The sequence below is a fragment of the Mytilus trossulus genome, chromosome 2 (assembly GCF_036588685.1).
Source record: "Mytilus trossulus isolate FHL-02 chromosome 2, PNRI_Mtr1.1.1.hap1, whole genome shotgun sequence".
Taxonomy (NCBI): domain Eukaryota; kingdom Metazoa; phylum Mollusca; class Bivalvia; order Mytilida; family Mytilidae; genus Mytilus; species Mytilus trossulus.
In genome coordinates, this window is record NC_086374.1 from 38,449,846 (window position 1) to 38,473,009 (window position 23,164).

Genomic DNA, 23,164 nt, shown 5'->3' on the forward strand with positions numbered 1-23,164 from the left:
ATTATTAGTGAAATTAAGTCTTTATTACATCGTTTTCAAGATAGGACGTATGAGCGTTCGTGTGGAAGATGTAGAAGATATTTAAAAACTAATAATAGCATTCAGAATTAAATACTTTTAGATTCATTTCAAATCACTGATCCATAAATGACCCTGCATTTTGTTTTGTTACTTAATAACTCATTATAGTCAAAAATAGGTGAGCTAAATTGCCAGTAAATTCAGATACAGCACATTGTCGTTTTAGGGTTGAAATTTTGGGAATAAAAATCTTTACACAATCGGTTTCATTAACTCTATTCATATTATTTTTACACGCGTTTGGTATAGAAATTCATTCATTTTGTGAATTTTTTTTTGAAATAAATGAAATAAATTTGATCATTTTTTTTTAATCAATGAAAAAAAAATTATATATTTTTTTTTGATTAATGAAATAAACTCACAAGCACTTCCACTGTTGATGACTGATATTTTGATAAAATGTTCATACTTATAAGAACTTGATATCTAACAAGACAATTACTGTCTGAGGATAAGTTGAATAGAAGATTGCTATTTTTCTTACTGTGTGACCCAATCACCAATACATTTGTCTAATCTAAATAGTAATAGTATTAAAACATTTTAATTTTCTACACTACAAGTATTCCACACTCGAAAATAAAAGAAAAATTGAAAGAATTGGTATTGCTTTGTTTCATAAAAAAAATGGCCAACGTAGATACAAGTATCTTGTCTTAGGCAGGGATAAATCCTACTTTGTAAAGGATCACTCTGATTCAAAGAAAAACAATTCTGAAACTAACATTATCAAGATGCTTGATTTCTTGATTGACAACATATTAATTACCTTTCGGAAAACGTGTTTTTCAACAGACTGTCGGCATTCCAATGGGAACCAATTGTGTCCCTCTTCTTGCCGATTTATTTCTTTAAAATTATGAGGTTGCCTTCATACAGGAACTTTGAAGGAAGAAAGATTAGAAGTAAGCAATATCCTTTATATCTACTTTCCGATATATAGATGATAGTCTTTCACTAAATAATTAAAAATTTGGTGACTATGTTGAATGCATCTATCCAATGGAACTAGAGATAACGGATACAGGTAAGTCGGCCTCATGTCATGACTTACATCTAGAAATTGACAATGAGGGTCGGTTGAAAACAACACTTTACGATAAAAGAGATGATTTCAGATTTCCAATTGTGAATTTTCATTTTTAAGTAGCAACAATCCAGCACCACCTGCATACGGGGTATATATCTCCGAATTGATACGATATTCCCGTTCTTGCATTTCCTATCATGATTTTTTTTATAAAGGGTTGCTGCTCACGAGGAAACTATTAAACCAAGAGTTTAAAATGGTGAAGTTGAAATCATCCCTTCGTAAGTTTTACGGACGCCATCACGAATTGGTTGACCGTTATGGAATAACCGTTTCACAAATGATATCGGATATGCTCCTTACGTCGTAACTACAATCACCTTCCATTTCATGAATGTGACCTACCAAATAAGACTATTTACCGGATATGTAATAAAATGAGCAGTACGACGGGTGCAACATGTGGAGCAGGATCTGCTTACCCTTTCGGAGCACCTGAGATCACCCCTGGTTTTTGGTTGGGTTCGTGTTGTTTATTCTTTAGTTTTCTATGTTGTGCCATGTGTTCTATCGTTTGTCTGTTTGTCTTTTTATTTTTCTTGCCATGGCGTTGTCAGTTTATTTTCGATTTATGAGCTTGACTGTCCCTCTGGTATCTTTCGTCCCTCTTTTGCCTAATGACAATATAATAAGAAGTTACAAAGACAGGATTTGTGTATTTCGTTAGTGATTTTCGCTGTGTCATCTGAAAATGCAAAATTGAATTCGTATTGGTTTACTGTTTTTGTGTTTGAGATTTGTATCTTGTCATGCAGTGTGTGTGCTGGATAACTAAGATACTAAAGAAAAGCGAAGATATTAAATTAAGGAGTTATAGTATTATTTCCAACGAGACAGCTATCAGCCATAATTAATTGAAATCAAAGTGGATAAAACGATTGTTTTATTTGTTGATGAGAATCTGTACTGTTTTCCACGAGTACATCATATTTTGATTGAATAAAAAGCATTTTTTGGAAACTTGTCAATATGACAGAAGCCCATCAATACAAAATACTAAAAATCCAGTACAAAAAGAGAACATACCCATCTGTAGAAGTTTTGTAATTGGGCTTTAAATTTTACTATTTGTCCAATGAACTTTCCTTTTGAAATTTCCTTGGAGTTTGTTTTATTATTTTACTTTTGATATCATTTTCATTTATGTTGTTTTGTTTTATTGTATAACTAAATATATTTTAAAGAAGAATTTGACATAGATAATTTTCCCCTATACTTAAACAATGTATATTATTATGAGATATATCCTTCATCATTATTTATATAACTTTTCGACGTGAAATTAAGTAAATGGCATTCATGAATTACTGACTCTACTAATATTACAGATATAAAAATTATATCAGTTACAGTTTTATACTATTTAATTTAGAATAAATAAGGTATTTACAAATACATTATGAATGAGGAAGTATACAACTTATATTATAAATGGTTATAATGATAGTTTGTGTGGAGCGGGGAAAACCCCCAAATTATTTAGTACAAAAAAATAACACATAAACTAGATTTAAAGAATCATCCTTTTGTTTATGAATAAAAAGAAAGCCATACACTGTGCATCATGTATCTCTCAATTGATAAAGAGGAATTTTTGTATGACATTTTCTAGTAGAAGAAATGTTGATGACATCTCGAGGTGTTTTATTTACAAATGGAACCTTATATATGATATTGACCGACATAATTTAAACCATTCTTTGTTCCTTGCTGTCTTGATATAGATATTTAATAGACGTATTCTATTATAGGAAGCTAGGGGTTCAAGTGAATGTTTGTAAAGTGATGTAGCTTGTTTAAAAAAACATAGCTTGAAGTTTCTCTATCGCGATCTTTGTTATAAATTGAGAAAAAAAAACTTAAAGCAGATTATCTTCCTTTGAACACACTGTCCATATGATTGTTGCTCAGCAGTCGTCAAAAATAATGTAGACAGATTGTTTGATTCAACTGTAGGTTGTTGCTTTGTCAAAAGCGTTCAGTGGTAAGGGGTGACGCCTATGTTCAAGGACATAGAATTAATTGAGCTGCAGCTGCAAGAAGGTTAGTTTCTAGTTTAAGAAACAGAAGTCACAGCATATAAGAAACAGATCATTAAATGTCTAACTTATGCCAGTGATGAAGGAAACTTGTTCTTCGGACTAAGGGTTATATCACATACAAACATACCTCTACAACAGACCAAACGCATGCAGAGCTAAATTTATCAAATTTAGTTTGGTTTATGATTGAAATATCCATTGGTGTCTTATTCCTATCAGAATTGAATTGAAAGCACCTATGATGTTGTCCTTCGAAATATGTGATCAACAAAAATCATGAGACGAACGTACAGACGAACAAACTCTTAAAATAAACTAGATTTATGACATGATAAAGCGGTTAATTTTCTCCTTCACAATATTATGTACTTTTTGGCAACAGAAGGTTATCGATAGGTTGTAAGTATTCCTGTGGTCACTAATACAGATTATGACCAAACTCAGTAAAGGCCCGTCTAAATTGCATTTAATTGACAAATTCAACAACACTTACCGTTATCTTGGTATTTTTTCGTTAAATAATCAAGAATGTTCTCAATATACTCCCGACATTTACCCAAAGGAACTTACTTTAAATGAATCAAATTTAAACGACAATAACGTCCTTCTCTAGATTTAGATATCTAGGTTTTACATGGAAAACTGCACAATAAAATTTACGACAAAAGGTGAAATTTTTCGTTCCCTGTTGTTAATTTTCCCTTTTTGGATGGTAATGTTCCTTTAACGGTGTTTATATTTCAGACCTCGTTCGCTATGCTTGTGTATGTTCTGACGTTTTTGATTTTCACAAACTTAATCTATGTATTACTAGTAAATTATTAGCCAGAGATTTCGTAATTTTTTGAAATCTTTCCTCAATTCTGTCATAGATATAAAGATTTGTTTTTGAGGTTATAATTTAGTACGCCAGACGCGCGTTTCGTCTCCATGAGGCTCATCAGTGACGCTCATATCAAAATATTTATAAAGCCAAACAAGTACAAAGTTGAAGAGCATTGAGGATCCAAAATTCCAAAACGTTGTGTTCAATACGACTAAGGTAATCTATGCATGGAATAATAAAATCGTAAGTTTTTCGAAAAATTACCACATTATTGATTTTCATGTCAACATCGAAGTGTAGCCTACTGGGCTGGTGATACCCTCAGGGACGACACGTCCACCAACAGTGGCAACGACCCAGTGGTGGTGTAAATAATTATTAAAGCCAACAGGATTATAATTTAGTAAGCCAGACGCGCGTTTTGTCTACATAAGACTCATCAGTGACGCTCATATCAAAATATTCATAAAGCCAAACTCTCCATAAACTCTCCATAAAAGTCTTAAATAAACTCATCATTGATACCAGGTTTTAATTTTGTCTTCACACCAAACGCGCGTCTCGTCTACAAAAGACTCTCAGAAAAGCTCGAATCGCAAAAAGATAAAAAGGCAAAATAAAGTACGAAGTTGAAGAGGATTGAACTGATGTTCAGTTTGTTAGTTTAATCTTATAAAGAAAAAACTCTAATCAGTCAGTCAGCGTCAAATAAATTTGATAATTTTGATGTAGTCTGATTACCAAAGATACCGCATGTTAAACCTTTAAGTCTAGATTTACTGTCTAATACCATCATATATAACAAACGATTTGTCATCAACACCCAGTACGTAAGTGAATCTTGATTTCAGACACGCACATAATGATGCGACAATATTCAATTGGATAATGTGCACTCCCTTCCCTTCTAACCACGACCCCTAAAAAAACATATAGAAAAAGAACAAATATAATCAATTCCTAATAAGCAATTAACTGATACGACCAGAACAGGTGAACAAATATAACTCGTTGTCGGACACTGTTAATCAACATAAATTTTAAACAGCAACTTCAAAAACATGTGTTCACGAAGGTGAATTATTTCAAATTATGATAAAGTAGCAAAACTTTTCATTGGGACAATAAAACATTGACTTTGGATAGTTATATAAATGGCCTTACAACCTTATTGGAAACTATCCTTAAGGTCCAATATTATTAAATTGATTGTTAAAGTAACACTTTATCTCTGATATGATACGATAAGAGTATCCTATAAAAGGTATAGGGTTTTAAAAGATGTAATAAATGTGTGTTGATGTATTAACAAATTGATACAAATTCTATTTTTTTTTAAATTTGTTTTTTTAGATATTGTTCGGGCTTATCTCTTAAAATTTAAAAAAAACATGTATGAAACATAAAATTACTGTCTCCTTTACAACTACAATGGCAAAATATTACTTTGATCAATAGCAGAATTTTGGGGACGATAAATGGCTGATCCGTGTTAATAAGAAGTAATATATCTTGAACGTAAAAAAAAACTCTTTTCGAAAAGGAGCAGGGTAATGCCGCTACAAGTCAGCACCTGCAAAATGGAAAGGGCTTAAAATAAGTTGTAAATACTTGTCTCCCAATTCACTATAAATAAACATGTTAAAACTAAACTGATTTTGGCCTACGTTTATTGTATAAACACTTTCTATTATTGAAGTATCTAGATATATTCTTCTGCTGTCTCGTTGTAGTATACTTAACATCTTAATTTATAATTACGAAACATCGATTGTTATTACCTTGAAAAACAGATCCAACCATATAAAAAAGGGGGCTCCCAAAACAGTATGGGGGGAATCCAACTGTTGGTCTCCATTTAAATGCATTGATCGTTAATAAAAAAAAAAGGGGGGGTTTCCGTCCCCCGGATCCTCCTCCTCTCTGGATCCGCCACTGAGTGATAGGTCAGATTGTATACCTTTGCTGATCAAGAATATTAAATCAGATTTCTACAATGATGACTGTTGATGTTCCGGACAGTGAAGGCAAAATATCACCTTGACTTTGTCTGTCCGTTCGAAAGACCTTCGGTAAAATTTAACATTGTGTGTGCAGCTTCATACTTTAAAGTTGTAGTATATAATAAATTTAACATTTGCAGTACAGAAACTTCTTATTTGTCGATTGTTTGAAATTTTACAACACTCATGGTACATAATAAAAATTTATCAAACTTGCAAAAAAAGTCCATAAAAAGTGACAAAATTAACCGTTAAGAGTTAATCAATCAATGGAACAAATAGGAATCATTTGTCACATTCTTGACTTGGTACAGGCATTTTCCGAAGAAACTGATAGAGTTAACTCTAGTTTTACAGTTGGTTGAACCTCCGACTTGGTTTACATTTGTTTACATTTTCGTTGGAAGATCCTTTATGCTTCAGTATATGTTATAAATACATCATTGCATCAAGCAAAGCAGGTCTATACCGAGTATTTGACTTGTTTTGTTTTGAGCAGTACATAGTCTGACTTATTTTTTATTTACAATAGTCAATTATTTTGTCCGCATAAAAGGTTTCTTTTCATTTCAGATTACTCTTAAAAAAAATGTATCATCTATTGATTATTCTTCCTCAGTTACCTTGATATTTTATTCAAATTTATGCACATTATTATCTTGTATTATATTTGATGGATTAAACAGATTATGTTTGCGTCTAATCCAAAATGTTAATAAAAGGAGAATGAAAATAAAAAGGTTTAGAAAAAAATTTAAAGATTCAATCATCACTTGTTTCAATACCTTAATAAACATTATTTCAAACTATCCCGGTCTTTTTATAACAAAAGATAGAACTAATTGTATTTTAGATGAGCAAAATCGATTGAAACAAATTATATATGTGCCTGTCTCGAGTAAGACATATGGAGCCTGAAGTTCAATAGTAGTCGTTGGTTTATGTGTGCAATTTATTTTTATAAAACAATACGTTGTAAGATATGGTGGGAAGTTGTCCCATAGGCAATCATACCATATCTCCTTATTTCATTTTAATATCTTTAACAGAGCAATGAAAGATACCAGAGTGACATTAAAACTTATAAATTGAAAATAAACTGACAACGCTATGGCTGACATGCTTTGTTAACCAGTTTTATTAAATATTCAAACCAATATTAACCGTGTCCTTTGTGTATATCAAGAAACATACAAAGCATCATGTTCTACAGACACATGATTCATGGAAGACAAATACAACTCATTCAAATTTACTGATCAAAGCTTTTCTTTATATAAAGAACATGAATTTTACAAAAGATATGACACATTTACATAATATCGCTCCGATGTCGTCTAAGGGAGTAATTGCTATTTTTGAACATATAAACAAGTGAAATATCAAAAATACCGGTCAGACAGGAAATTCGAAACAGAAAGTCTATAATCAAATGGCAAAATCAAAAGCTCAAAACACATCCAACTAATAGGTAACAACTGTAATATTCCTGAATTGGTTTTAAGAAGAAAATGCTGGATTAAACCTGGTTTAATAACTAGCTAAACGTCTCACTTGTATGAGAGTCGCCGAAAATTCCATATATTGACAACAATGCGTGAGCAAAACAAACATATATAAAATGTCAAAAATAGGAATACAGCAGTCATCATTGCCTTATCTTCTCAAATCTTTAATAACAAACAAGTATGTCAACAAAGAGAAACAAAGGGACATAAAAACAAAGCACATAATCATGAACTAAAGACAAGGATACAAAATTAACAAAAGCACAATAACACAATGACGGGATGTATGATAACCGATCCACGTCAAATGAATATCAACAAAAACAGACAACAGAGTAAATGTTATAATTTACAAAGGCTAATAAAAGAATACTGAAGCTCGTAATAAGAATCATAAACAATGTGATGTTTATTAGAATATCCATCAATAAGAAAAATTGAGAATTGAAATAGGGAATGGAATCTTCCGTTGAACCTTTTTTTTTGGAAAAAGGACGAGACGTTCTTTGACATTACACTAGTTCCTCAACTTTTTATATCAGTCCTTGGTGACAATTTTACAAAATCTGCGTAGCAGCTGCAGGCATTTGAGTACCGAATGAGTTTGGAAAAATATATCTCATATGCTGGTGAGGTTGTTATATTGCAACTAAGGAGGTAAACATTGAAAATTTCAAAATTAAAATTAACTTGTTTGTCCTAAATTCTGGTAATGATATAACCGCTTATGTCAAATTCCAGTTATAAATTTAAATATGAGGCAGGAGAAGCTGTGTCTGTTGTTTCTTTCATTCATTTCTAGTTTCGGTTTATATATATTTATGAAACTTAATCAGAAATGTTTGGATAATTAAAAGACAGAACATCATCTATATTTATGAATAATTTCTTTTATCTACTAGTATATGTTATAACTTCATTCCTGTGTACTTTATTTGGCCTTTTTTAATTTTTTGGATTCTAGCATCACAGATGAGTCTTTTGTAGACGAAACCCGCGTCAGGCATAAATATAAAATTTAATCCTGGTATCTATGCTGAGATTATCTACAGGCCCCTGACTTGGGAACGACATATAAAGAATATGGCGGAATTAACATAATTGTGAGCGCTCAACATTCGACCCAACTTGGGACAGTAGTGTAACATCACAACATAAGAACAACTTATGAAAATTAGTTGAAAAGGCATTTCATAAGATCAATACAAACAAAAACATCAAACAAAATCACGGACACCACTAATTACCTATGCAATATGTGTATAGGTTAAGAACGGTATCATTATTATTTATTCCAGAAACAAAATCAAATATTTGCCAAAATCTTTCAAACATTGTAGTTTTACACGAGAAAAAAGCTATATTCTAACAGAATGGCATTATGACCCAACGTTTATGAACTAGAAATTTACAACTAAAATACGTTATTTAATTCACGCCAATATCAAAAGCTTGTTATCTGTACGGATTGTAGGACTACCATGGGGAACTGAAAGGCCTTCAAAACGCGTATAGTTAATGCGACAGTAAAACAAATTTATGATTTAAATTATTAAATATGCGCAACACTTGTTTTGGAATGACCGTAGTCATGTATGCACGACAAATTATTTTAAGAATTGAAAATAATATAAATGTTTGATTTTCTCTACATCTTTTGAATCTCAAATCAAAGGTACCAGGCTTATAATTGCATACGCAAGACGCGCGTTTCGTCTACATAAGACTCATCAGTGACGCTCAGATCAAAATATTTACAAAGCCAAACAAGTACAAAGTTGAAGAGCATTGAGAACTGCAGTTAAGATAATCTATGCCTGGGATAAGAAAATCCGCAGTTTTTAGAAATATTCATACTTTTGTAAACAGTTTATTAAAAAAATGACCATGTAAAATTTGCAGCTGAAATTAAAATTCAGCCAAGGTATTTTTTATGAATTTAGTTAACTATTACACAAAATCAAAACTGTAAAATTAAAAAAAAAGGCAATATGATTGGCCCTATATAAAATGATGGTAATGTTAAATTTGGTTTAACTATCATTTCAATCTATTTTACTGTCTGATGTTATCAGTAGATGCAACTCTGAGGTAAAGTGAGACATAAATAAACTGCAATCCATCAATCATACAGATTTATTAGTATTCTTGTCACTATGGTGGAATTCAACCACATGCGCTGTTGGAATGAAAAGAAAACGGAAAACAAAATGCAAGTCATGTCAAATAATTACTAATATTCAATAAATGTTACTTTTCAAAAATATCCAACGCAGCATTTCGTTTAACGGATTAGAAGTTAATACAACACTGCTTCGCTTCAAGCCATATTATTCATTAAAAATTTAAATTTCATCAACAAAATAATAAAAGTGATTAATAAAAAATGATTTCGTGATGAATTCCATTATGTAAATGCTATAACTATAAGGTTTTCCATATTTAAAACGAAATATCCATTAAGTTATAAAAAAGATTTTGTTTAAAACTGAAAATTATGTGTCTTGTGTATTAATGGTTAAATTATCAAGAATACTTAGAATTTCAAGTGGGCATATTTTCCAAACAGTTAAATAAAATCATTCTGTTTCCGTGTGATTATTCCAAGGAAAGATTATTAATACTACATCTATAATCTGAAGCAGTCTGCATACAGTCAATTTTAATCATTGTAGTCTCCTTGTTTTATGTCGGAATTTGATTGGCTCCGAGTCCAGATAAAAATACTTTGAAAAGAAGCATAGATTAATGTACTATTGTTAACAGGGATTAAAACTTAATATTCTAAGGATTTATATGTTTCCCGGGAAAAAAATCGAAAAAAGTATTAAAGCTTATTAGTGACTTGAGTATGATATCAAAGCTTCGGAAAATATTTGTTCAGAGAATAATATTGTGGAAGGAAGTATAGGATTTAAAGGCATCTATTGGGAAACACTGGTAACTATCTTTTGTGCTTTTTTTAAATTTAAGTTATAATGAGATTTTCCTTTCATATGATTTATTTCATTTACAATTGTAATCGTTTTAAGTATAAAAAACAAATACGTGTTAGGCGAGTACCACAAACCTTGACAACTTCAATTTAAAAAAATGATTTTTTTTTCCTTTTCTTTTACCGAAATATAAGACGATATCACTGCTCAAAATTGTGTTTCTTTCTGAAAAAAATCAGATATGATGTTTGAATTATTTCAGACGTTTTAGTCCAACGGGTGATAAAGACTTTGCCATAATGTAAAGCTATATCCATTTAGTGTTTCAAAACCCATATGTTTAACCCTAAATGTCATTTGTTTTTACCTATGTGTTGCTGCTATTGTCCTAGTAATTTTATTATTCAGTCCGGAGATGTTCATTTGTGCCTCTCTTGCTATTTGATATATCCCAACTCTTTCATTACGTCCGAGTCTTTAGTGACGTGTACTATTTTGATGCAATGTATAACTGGTAGGTCATTATGTAAATGGTTTCGTTAACAAAAGTTACTTAAAAGTTTTACTAAACTTTTTCCAAGATACGACGATTCGGCATGAGCACATTTCGATTCCATAGTACACTTTTTTACAATCATGATATATAATTTTTCACTTTTCATTGCTTATTAGAATGTGTTCTCAAGTTGGTCTTATATGCATCTGTTTCTTCCTTAAGGCCTTTTTCTGTTAAAAAAAATGATAATAATGTTCTCTTTATTGTGTGAATAGAATTTATTTTGAGAGAATCCAGTACTGCTGAAGAGTTATGCATCTTATCTAGAAGCAATGTAAAAACAACAAATAAAATAAACGTAGCTCAATATTTCAGTTTTGATTTGCATTAAAGTTAATTCAAAACGAATATTCCTTAATTTTTTTTCTGCGGTAATATCTAAGAACAACTCACAAGTATCTGTGTTCTCCTTAATAGAAAAGTTTACCATTATCAAAGATGACCAAGCGTGTGGTCAATAAATAAGATTTTATAGAGAAATTCGGATGAAATGTATCTTCTTGATAAAATACTACTCCTGCTGTGGACAAATGAGTTTTTGAATATATCTTATATTATATTTTGAAAAAAGTAAAAGAAACGTTTGCGCTCTTTTCTCGCAAATTATATGGATGAGTCTCCCAAAAAAAACCAAGAAGATACGTAAGTCAAATAGACAATACCATGACAAAAGGAATGATCTCTGGTATATTGGTGGAATTCAACATATGGCACCATTGACCTTGAGGCACGATTGGCCTTGATTATTGCAACTGCAAATTCGGTGGTGTCACGATAGAAGACATTTCATAAAGATTACTGAGATCATGCTACTTAGAAGTAGAACGAACTCAACCCACTTTTATTGTCCATTTTGAAGAATCAAGATATGTACCTGTAACTGTATCTGATTTCGAGTTCGATGGGATTGATACTTTCAACATTGTCGCTCAACTTTGAATTATATGTGACATTATCTATTCAGCGGAACGTACAGTTAAAATATAATTATATCTTATCTCCGTCCTGAGAAGCTCCTGCATGAACACACTCTTACGATAAAGTCAAACGTCGGAAAAGGAAGATGGTTCCATGGGATTGTCAGTTGTTTGGCATAAACACGTCCTGCAAACATAACAAATATGTTGTCAATCAAAACATCAAAATGTCAATTTCAAACAATTTTTTTTAAATATGATTTACCCTGTCATAAATTTAGTTAATTATGTCTACGGTGGTCTTTTTTTGTGAATTAATGTTGGTATAATTTTTGGAATATTTCAGTTTGTACATCTGATTCACACCGCCATACGTATGTTGTATAACAATAACTTCTTGTGTTCAGTTGTCTAGGATTGATTGGTGATAAAAAAAAAAAGGGGGGGCGAAGATACCTGGGGACAGTCAAACTCAAAGATAGAATAGAATTTACAAATTTGGGAGTTAAATTCTATAAGCATTTAACATGCTCATCAATATATACTTTTTTATTTGTATATTCTGCACGACTTAACGTCTTTGGAAATCTTTGTGTTGTAAAAGGTTTCATATTGGAATCAAATCGACATCAGTAAAGGCAATCGGAACTTTAACGTGTGTTGGACTATGTACACTGAGAAAAGAGAGAGTTAAATGATAGATATATTAAATTGAAAATATTCTGTGTTTCGTCTAAGTTGGAGTATGGAAAAAAAGTTGAAATCAAGAATAGCTTGTTCTTCCCTTTAAAAAGGCACATACAGTCTCTATATAAACTATAAAATTTTATAATTTTTATCTACTAGTGTCATGAATAAGTAAGCCTTTGCTTATAACATTTTTATTTTTTATCTATCATTTATTAGTTAGCCTTTGCTCATAAAATTTTAAAATATCTATCTATCATTTATTTAGAAAGTCTTCGCTTATAAAAGTTTATAATTTTTATCTAACATTTTTGAGTTAGCCTTTGCATATAAAACTTTATAATTTCTATCTATCATTTATTAGTTAGCCTTATTATCATAATTTTTTTTATGATTAAAGAAATGATAAAATAGTTTATCGCTATTTTGTGCATTTTTCCTTTGATCTTTTATTGTGATAATTTTCATATCATGCCTCTCGCTTTATATGGAAAAATTATTGCTAGAAAATAAGGAGACCACGTGGCGTTGCTAACGAAATTGACATTGAAATTGACAACGTCGTCATCGGTAAAATAGCGATAAACAGATTATCATTGGTCATCTCAACTCGGCTGCTTTTCTCACTTTCGCTGTTCCAGCTCAAGCGAGAAAATCAATCTCGTTGAGATGATCAACGATAATCTATAAATATCAGAACTGTTTTCATTTGCTCTAGACACAGTAGTCAACAACCCTTTTATGAGTTAGGCAAATGCATTGGAAGGAGTCTACAAGGCAAACCGTAAAATAAGTTTTGTTTGTTTGTTGGATTGTGTGCCTTGTGTCAATCTTATGAGTCGAGCCCTTTCCGTATTTGAACAAACAAAGGCAACATATGTGAGTGCCATAATGTCGCGGAATAAATTCTGAAGAAAGGACATACATTTGATGCTTGAAGAATAACCTCAGATGTGAGTTGTGTTACGTCACAGTACTCAGATCTTAGGAATTGAGAGAGATTTGAGGCATGACATAGATTCTCAATTACATATATACAAAACAATATTTTTTCCCTGTGACCTGTGCTAACTACTATATGATAAATAGGGCATACATACAGACTTTATTTTGACATTTATTGTACATAAATAAGGCCGTTAGTTTTCTTGTTTGTATTGTTTTACATTGTCATTTCGGGGCCTTTTATAGCTGACTATGCGGTATGAGCTTTGCTCATTGTTGAAGGCCGTACAACCTATAGTTGTTAATTTCTGTGTCATTTTGTTCTTTTGTGAAGAGTTGTCTTATTGACAATCATACCACATCTTCTTTTTCTTTATCTATGTTTATGATAAAATACGTTGCAGTGTGATTGTAGGTAAATCCCGAGTTTCAGGCTCAACCTAAGGAAAATTTTACGTAACTTTTAAATTTCTAAAATACTGAAGCATATTAATACAACTTGTATTCAGGAAACGTATTAGAAGCTAGTGTCGTAATACTTCATGTTGAGAATTGCAAAGTAGTTTTAACGACCCATTGCTTAAATTAAATTGTAGATTAATTGGAATTACAACCTATTCCTTAATGAACCTTAAATCAATAATAAATTTCATATTAGAATGGTTATAATTTCAAGTTTATTACCAGTCTCTATTCACATAAGTGACACATTCGATTGCTTAGACGATGATCTGCGTTGTTATTTCAGAAATCAATACTGCTAGGTGATAACATTTATTGTTATGTATGTTGTAGTTGTCAATCTTTCGTTTGTTTAGATAGATGGCTTTTCTTTTTTACACGTTTCCTGTTGTATATGATAACATTATCATCGTATTAAGGTATCTTATTAAGCCGTTGATGAACTTACATATTGATAACACCAATAAAAAGACTTGTTCTTCACCAAAGTCTGATGCCAAATAAGTACAATCAAAATATTTCAGATGATATATGATTATATGAGCAACAATTCGATTCATAATAATCAAGCAAAAACAATTAAGATTGTCAAAAAGACAAGCTGCATTTTCACATCTGCAAAAATGAATTAAAAAAACCCTGGAAAAAATGTCGCTGATTGCTCGTACAAATTTCCAAATGACAAGTTATGTAGATTTGATATGTGCTATGCAGAAAATATTTTTATTTGATCTATTTGCAAACGTCATAGAATACTTTTCTTTTAACATATGAGCAAACTGTTTTCTATTTTTCATAAAGACAAGACCATGACTACTTCTTTTTATACATTTATTTCTTAATTTAGATTGAGGTCGGTAGACACCAATAAAAACCAAATCCGATATTTTTTCGGCTAAAAAAATAATTTTCATTAGTGGTCAAATCATTTAAGTAGCATTACAAAATAAAAAAAAAAAGGTTTTTGCTGCAATCTTTTCGAATATCAATGTCTTCCAAGTGCTTCACGAAACTTTTTTTTTTATAATTTTCATCAATTTTATAAGCTATCAAGGTTGGTATTCAAATTCATTGTCATAGGCTTTTCATATTCCATAGATGGCGTAAATCAGATGTTGAAACTAAAAAAAATAAAGACCTTTTAGAATATATACTTTCATCTTGCATTAGTAATAAAACATTTGACTTTTCTACACTTTACACAAGCATTCCCCATTAAAAAAAGACTAATTAAAAGAGATGGTATTGCTTTTTTTCTCATAAAAATAGACTTCCAAACGTTGAAACAAGTATCTTGTCTTAAGGAGGGATAAATCCTACTTTTTAGAAAAATTACTCTGAATGAAACAAAATATTCCTTGAAATTGACATTATTAAAATACTTAATTCCCTGACTGACAACATATGTATTTCGTTTTGAGGACGGTTATTTTCAACAACCAATCGGCATTCCTATTGAAACCAATTGTGCCCCTGTTCTTGTCGACTTGTTTCTTTATTGGTTCGCATCTAGATGCGGAGCTTTAGTTTCAGTAGACGTAGAAGTCATCTTGAAACAATTACTGGTCACTGATTGGTTACTTTATGATGCTGCTGAAAATGAGCAACAGTCATTGGTTTAAATGAGATAAAGAATTACAGACTTTTCTCGTTCAGGATAAGTCATTAAAAGCCGGAAAGTTAACTATGTGTATATCAGTTCCAATCAACTGTCATTTATTCATGTTCGTTTTATTATGCATATATTGCACACTAAAATTTAAAATTGAAATATCAATTATCAATACACGTTTATTTGCTTTGTCATATGCACGATTTGTTTTTCTAAACAATGTTCCTTTACAACGATTTCAAAAAAGAATTATCTGTATTTTATAACTTCAAATCTAGGCTCACCTCCAAAGAGGCATTCTCATAACGCATACTCTTAAAGTAAATCCATTTTATATCAATCGACTAGCTAAAAATACCACATGCACAAATATTACATTAAATAAGGATAGAGCGAAGCAGTCCACAACTTTTAAAAAAGATAAAACTTGTTCTTATTAGATTGAAAAAAAAGGCTCTTGTTACGAACAAGGAGAAAAGTTAGCAGTATCTTTGAACTTTACATTTCGCTATATAGATGATGTTTTCTCACTAAAAATTTGATGGCTATGTTGATTGCGTCTATCCCTCAAACTTGAGATAAAGGATACAACAGATACCGTAAAGTCGGTCTCATATCTTGACGTACATCTACAAATTTACGATGAAGGTCGGTGGAAAACAAAACTTTCCCACAAAATAGATGATCTCATATTGGAGCTAATAAATCAAGAGTTCGAAATAGTGACGTTGAAATCATCCCTTCGTAATTTTTACGGATGTCATCACGAGTTGGTTGACAGTTATGTGATATCCGTATTAAAGATGATAGCGGAAACCTTCCTCATGTCGTTACTACTACCCCGTCTTTTTACGAATATGACCTACCTAATTAGACCTGTCACCGAGTTCGTACTAACTAAACCAACAAAAAGGGAGCCACAAGAGGTGCAATATTCGCTGACCATTCCGTCACCTAAGATCACCCCCGGTTTTTGGTGGGATTGTGTTGTTATGTTTTTCAGTTGTCTATCTTGCGTTTTGTGTATTTTGTGTATCTCGTGTAAAATGAAGTAAAATCACAAAAATACACCGAGGAATATTCTAAATTAAAGTTCATTATCGAATGTCAAAATGAAAAGCATAAGAACATCAAACGGATGGATAACAACTGTCGTATTCCTGACTGGGTACAGGCATACTATTTTGTGTCTGTTTGTCTTTCTCTTTTTTTTTTGCCATTGCTTTGTCAGTTTATTTTCGACTAATGAGTTTGAATGTCCCTCTGGTATCTTTCAACCTTATTTCAGATTAGTAATCTATGGGTTTTTTTTATGATTTTCCATACTTCTCATCGTTTTCCTTAAATTTAAATTATCAATCAATGGAAAAATTTGATATATAATGTAAACATTAATTTTCGAAATTCACATCTATTGCAGTTAAATGGGTACAGTTATTGTTGTTACGTAGTAATTATGAACATACGGATTCAATTTATAAGTTTTAATGATTGCGTTTTTAATCTTCAATTCGAATTTTTAGTTCAGGTTATGTTGAATATTCTATGGATAATTACATATAACGTTTTGACAGATTTTACAATAGTGCATGGATCGAATAACAAAAATTGTCTTAAATAATCAATAACTTATTTTTTTTTAAATGCTCTTAATCAGCATTCGATAGAAATTGGATTTATTAAAAAAGTGAAAAACATATCTATCGAATCAAATCATATAAATGGTTAAACAATGTTATCTGAATTGTTAGACATATAAATATATATGACGGAAGGGATATGAATTGAATAAAGAGGATAAAAGCTTCCGTCATTTCATGTATGGTCCGGCAAACAACACTTTTATTTTGTTACAACACATGTGTACTTAAACAATGCAATAAAGTTCACTTGTTCACGTTGAAAAAAAACCGTCATAGATACCAAGATCATTTTTTTGTAAACCAGACGTGCATATCGTGCACAAAAGACTCATCAGAGATGTCCGAATAAAAAAGTTTAAATTCGAATTTGAAGAGCAATGCGGACCTTAAATTTCTGAAGGGTTGTCAGTAAGATGATTCTGAAAAATGCTACATAGCAGAAGGAATAACTATTTCAAAATAAGAATATGATAAATGAATACCTAGGAAACCTTCAAATCTCAGCCATATCTGATATGCACATTTTTCAAACTATCCAATTCATTCATTTCTTCACTCTATGTCAACAACCAGTGTTTCACAATCTACAAATTTGAAATGTTTTCAAACCCGGGACCCATTAATTTTGATTAAATTTTACCCAGGTTACATTTCGTAACAGAAAACCACCTATGGCTCATTTTCATTAACGGTTATCACATTTTTTCATAGGTTAAAATGTAAATAAACGATATGGCATTGTCAGTTATTTTCAATATATGAGTTTTACTGTTCCTCTGGTACTATCTTTCGCCCCTCTTTCCTAGCCCTGGATTATAATTAACTATGCTTTTAACAAAGACTTTTGAGTAGATGTTGGACTTAAATGTCAGCTATTACGATATTTAATCAAAACTGAGTTTTACCAACCAACATGCATAATTGTCTTCATCAGTCATCACCATATCGAACCAAGGTTTCAGTAAATAAATGACGTCGTTGATGAAAGTCTCATTGAAAGTAGACTATTTTCTTTTCTCCCGAGCTAAATATCTCGAAATGAGTCCATAATCAAGTTTACGTTTAAGAGATTTTTTTATTATTGACTTGTGATAATAGAACATGAAACCAATTTCATATTTGAAACTTGTATTAAATGCGCTAATTCGTATTCTGTTCATCGATGTTAAACCGACAAGTCAATGGCAAGGATTGTTCAATGAGCTACCAAATGCAAATTATTGAAGTGCATACCCTTGTTTCTGCAGTGTCATGAGTTACAATTTATGGCTAAAATCAGCAAAGACCAATCAACAAACAACATCTGATTCGAAAATTTGTAACTACTTCTAGATATTTGGGTGATATATTGGGTCTTAATAATGACGACTTCAGAATGTACACTAAACAAATTTAGCATGTCGAACTAACTTTAAAGAAAACTTATACTCACAATGACCACTGCCCCTTTTTGTATCTTGATGTCTCTATCTTTCACGGGAAGCTTAATACCAACATTTTTGATAAACTTAAAACGATAATATTCATTTCCTATGTTAATTATCCATTTTCAGTTGGTGACGTTCCCTTTTCATCCTCTAATGGTGTTTAAATATCTGAATTTGTTCGATTAACTCGTGGATGTAACAATGTATTTGATTTTTACGAAAGGAATCTCTGTATAACTGAAAAATTATTACACCAGGGTTTTCATTATCACCAACAAGTCAAAACATTTACTTAATGTTATCATCGGATCAAGTACATCATTTTTAAATATAAATCAGCATGCATTCATCTTATACGTTCAGTTATTTCACATTCAATCTTTTATAGTTATATTCTTTACAAAGCAAAAAAATGTCGACATTCACCTCAAAATCTAACAATTCAACAAGCTTAAATGTCTTTATAAGTGTGTGCCATACTGACAAAGGTTTTATTATTTTTAGAGAAGACGTCGCTGATGACAGTCTAATTGAAAATATACTATTTCTCTTTTCTCCTCAATACTGTAATTTCTCAATATGACGATAAATTCAGATTAAAGTATTAAAAGTAGAGATCGAAAGTTTGTTATTGACTTGTGATACAATGTAGTAGAACATGAAACCAATTTTATATTTGAAACTTGTTTTAACTGCGCTAATTCGTATTCTGTCAACCGATGCAAAAACGACAGGTTAATGGCAAGGATTGTTCAATGAGATTCCAAATGCAAATTATTGAAATAATAAAAAAAAAGTTCAATCGATAATTGTTGTTTCAGATTTTCAGAACGACGAAACCATTATCCAACTAATGACTACGATTACAAATTACTTCAAAGGTGTTATGTTTGTGTTTAGTCAGGTATAAAACTTTATGGTGGGAAAATCCGCCGATTATCTTACCTATTCGTATATGCATTTGAATGCTTTTGTTTTCAAGTCGTGCTTAATGCTAGTTGGCTTCCATGAATGGAGATGTTAGACCCAAGACGCCTTTTATTTAAATAATTTAATTGTACTTGATGGCATCTATGTTATATAATGTACAAAATTAAATACACACTAATTAAAGGATTTAATTTCCATTCCTTGTTTTCGAAACAAAACAATATTTAGATTGAACATAACTATGAATGCTTGATTTCTTGTAAATTCATTGGTGTAACATCAGAAGCTGGAATAATCTATTATAACGTCTCGACCTTAAATGAATTTAAATAAATCCTAAATCGAATTTCATCCGCAGATACCAAGTCCTTGTTAATAATTATTCAGCATCAACTTATAATACAGGATGGTCTTGAAGTATAGATTCTAGGCATTGACGTTGTTCATTATTTTAATAACGTGTTATAGTATTCTTTCCTTTGTCTTTAACTTTTACTGTTTAGTCTATTTTTAGTATTACATATTTATCCATTTGATGTGGCTAGATACTTATGCATCCCGTCATTTTGTTATTGTTCTATGGTAAACTTTCATATTTTTGTCTTTCGTTTTGGTAACGTCAATTTTCTATATGCCTTTGTGTTTTTGGTGTTGGCATACTTAGTTGTTTAGTGTGATTAAGATTACATAATATTGACTGATGTACACCTATTTTTTACATTTATATCTATTATGTGTGTTCGTTTTGTTTACACAAACGCTGTTTGTTTCCTAGTTTATATGGTGGAATTTTATGCGAATGACATACAAATGAGAGGTTTAGCTAGCTATAAATTCAGGTATAATCCACCGTTTTCTACACAAGAAAATGCATGTATCAAGACAGACATATGACAGTTATTATCCATCTCTTTGATGTGTTTCCGCTTTTGATTTTACCATGTGATAAAGAAATTTGCTTTTTGAATTTTCCTTAGAGTTCGGTATTTTTATCCCTTTACTTTCTTTTACTGGGGTAGAAAATCATAAGTATTTCCAACGTTTTGTGGACAGGTAATTTACGATTAAGAAAGATCAATCTTAGAAAATAATTTTCTTTTAAATTAGTTGAAATCATCTTTTTGTGAATTTTATGGATGCCTTCACGACTTGGTAACCGTTTTGGAATAATCGTTTCGCAGATGATATAGAATATGTTCCTTATATCGATACCTATCATATAAGACTGTTAACCGAATTTGTAATAACATGAGCAACACGACGGGTGCCACATGTGGAGCAAGATCTGCTTACTCTTCATGAGAACCTGAGATCATATCCAGTTTTTGATGGGGGTCGTATTGCTTAGTCTTTAATTTTCTATACTATGTCGTGTATTCTATTATTTGTCCGTTTGGTTTTTTTTTCTTTTTTAGCTATGGCGTTGTCAGTTTATTTTCCATCTATGAGTTGTATTGTCCCTCTGGTATCTTTCGTCCTTTTGTTTTTTTAAAGCTTTCAAACTAACCAAATTGTCTATGTATACATATGGCTTTATTTCAAGTCCACTGCAATCAATAAAGTCACCGAACTGAATTATTAGATGCATATTGTAACACAAAAGAGGGTATGGATGTTTACCCCATGATGTTGTTCAGTAATTCCCTCATCTATTTAATGAACAGGTCCAATGCCAACCGGTGCTTGAATTTCAAGGGAAGGGGGGCATTCAGTATCTTTTTACAAATGATTCATTTGTGCAAAACTTTTGATCAAAGTACAGATATTGTTTATTTCAAACTTTCATACAAACTATATCCATTGATAAACATTGAACGACTTAATATCTTCTTATGTGACGTTTACATTTTTTGACGACAAGCACGCGATGTAATGAACGTGTTTTTTTCTTAATTTGATAGATGTTTTTGTGCTTTTTTGGTAAATGATTGTTTATTGTGAGATTGTAACAAAGTGATTACTGCTTTACCCATATTTTGACATCTTATATATGATGTCTGTTTTGTCATCGTTGTAAATATAACGAAATTAGATGCGACTGTTATAAAAGTTAGAGGTTTAGCGCTATAAAACCAGGTTTAATCCACCATTTTCTACATTTGAAAATGCCTGTTTCAAGTCAGGAGTATGACAGTTGTTGCCCATTCGTTTGATGTGTTTTGTCATTTGATTTTGCCATTTGATTAGGAACTTTCCGATTGAATTTTCCTCGGAGTTCAGTATTTTGTGATTTAAATTTTTATTCACAATATTGTTGTATTAGTTTCAATTTTGTATTAGAGCAAATTAAAATAATGAATCTAATTATTTTTGAGAGTTTTCAGCTTCAATAGCGTGAAAGATGTTGATGAAGTGATGAACTTTGTATACTGAGTTTGTGTGGAGAAAGAATTAATTGCATCGTGTTGATTCAGAATAACCTTTATAGAGTGTTGATAAGACATTAACAATTTATGACTGACATTTAAATGTCGTGTCTAAATTCTAGACAGACTACGCATCTAATATGAAATAAAAACAGAAGATTAATATATTTCTATACCGCTAATTACTTTATTCTAAATTAACTACATGGCTATACTGTAATGAACTTTTTTGGTCCTATATCTTGTCGATACTTTTGCATTGAAAAATCTCGTACTTTTCTCGGACTGTTTATGTCAAATTGAAAATTTATTCTAGAAAAACATGGATTAACTCATCATAGATACCAGGACTATATTTAGTACAAACGCCAGATATTCATGGTTGGATTTGACTTTTACAACGCTTTCAGTAAATAAAGGCAACAGTAGTATACTGCTGTTCCTAAGTCATAAATTAATTGCGAGAAAACAAATCCGGGTTACAAACTAAAACTGAGGGAAACACATCAAATATAAGAGGGAAACAACGAAACAACGGAAACACTGAATTGCAACAAAAATAAACAAAAATGTAATACTCACAGAAATGAACTATACGACAACTTGCATCGTTATTTTCTGTTTCTTGTCCGTCTTGTATGGGTTTTTTTTGTGCTTATTGTCGTTCTGATGTGTCATTTTTTTTCACAGAGATTTAAAGTGCTTTCGTATGTCGTGTCGTTTTATGAAATTGAATAGGTAAGAAAAACTAGTATGCCCTTTCTATGATTAAAAACGAATTTTAAAAAAAACAAACAAGTACAGGCCGTTTTGTATAAAGTTTCTCCAACCAAGCAGTCAACTATGTAGTAGAGGAATGTTTTAAATCCAATGGTGATGTTCTTAATAATGAATTATTAAAAGTTTCTACCTTCAAGGTCACGGGCTTCAAAGAGAACCAAAAAGTAAACAACCTTGCTGCTACATCATTGCAGCTTTAGGCCTCATCTGAATATTTGAATGACACTGCTATGTTTTTGTCGCCTAAAGTTCGCAATATAAAACGTCAAATATATTTTCCTCTTGACTTCTATGAATCGCTCTACAACTAATCCTTATGTGCTTGTGAAAAGTAAAAACACAAAAATACT

At 31.2% G+C, this 23,164-nt stretch overlaps 2 protein-coding genes across 3 annotated transcripts in view; one reads left to right on the forward strand and one right to left on the reverse strand.

Moving 5' to 3' along the window:
• Nucleotides 1-54, reverse strand: part of LOC134705760 (myosin-IIIb-like) — a 45,201-nt gene extending 45,147 nt beyond the window's left edge. The window contains exon 1 of the mRNA XM_063564478.1: nt 1-54. This exon is cut by the window's left edge and continues 141 nt beyond it. The gene's annotated coding sequence lies outside the window, so the exon portion shown is untranslated.
• A 10,078-nt stretch (nt 55-10,132) lies between these two features.
• LOC134707161 (serine/arginine-rich splicing factor 4-like) overlaps nt 10,133-23,164 on the forward strand; it is a 46,122-nt gene continuing 33,090 nt past the window's right edge. For both annotated transcript variants that reach the window (XM_063566706.1, XM_063566707.1), the window contains exon 1: nt 10,133-10,493. The gene's annotated coding sequence lies outside the window, so the exon portion shown is untranslated. The remainder of the gene's footprint in view (nt 10,494-23,164) is intronic.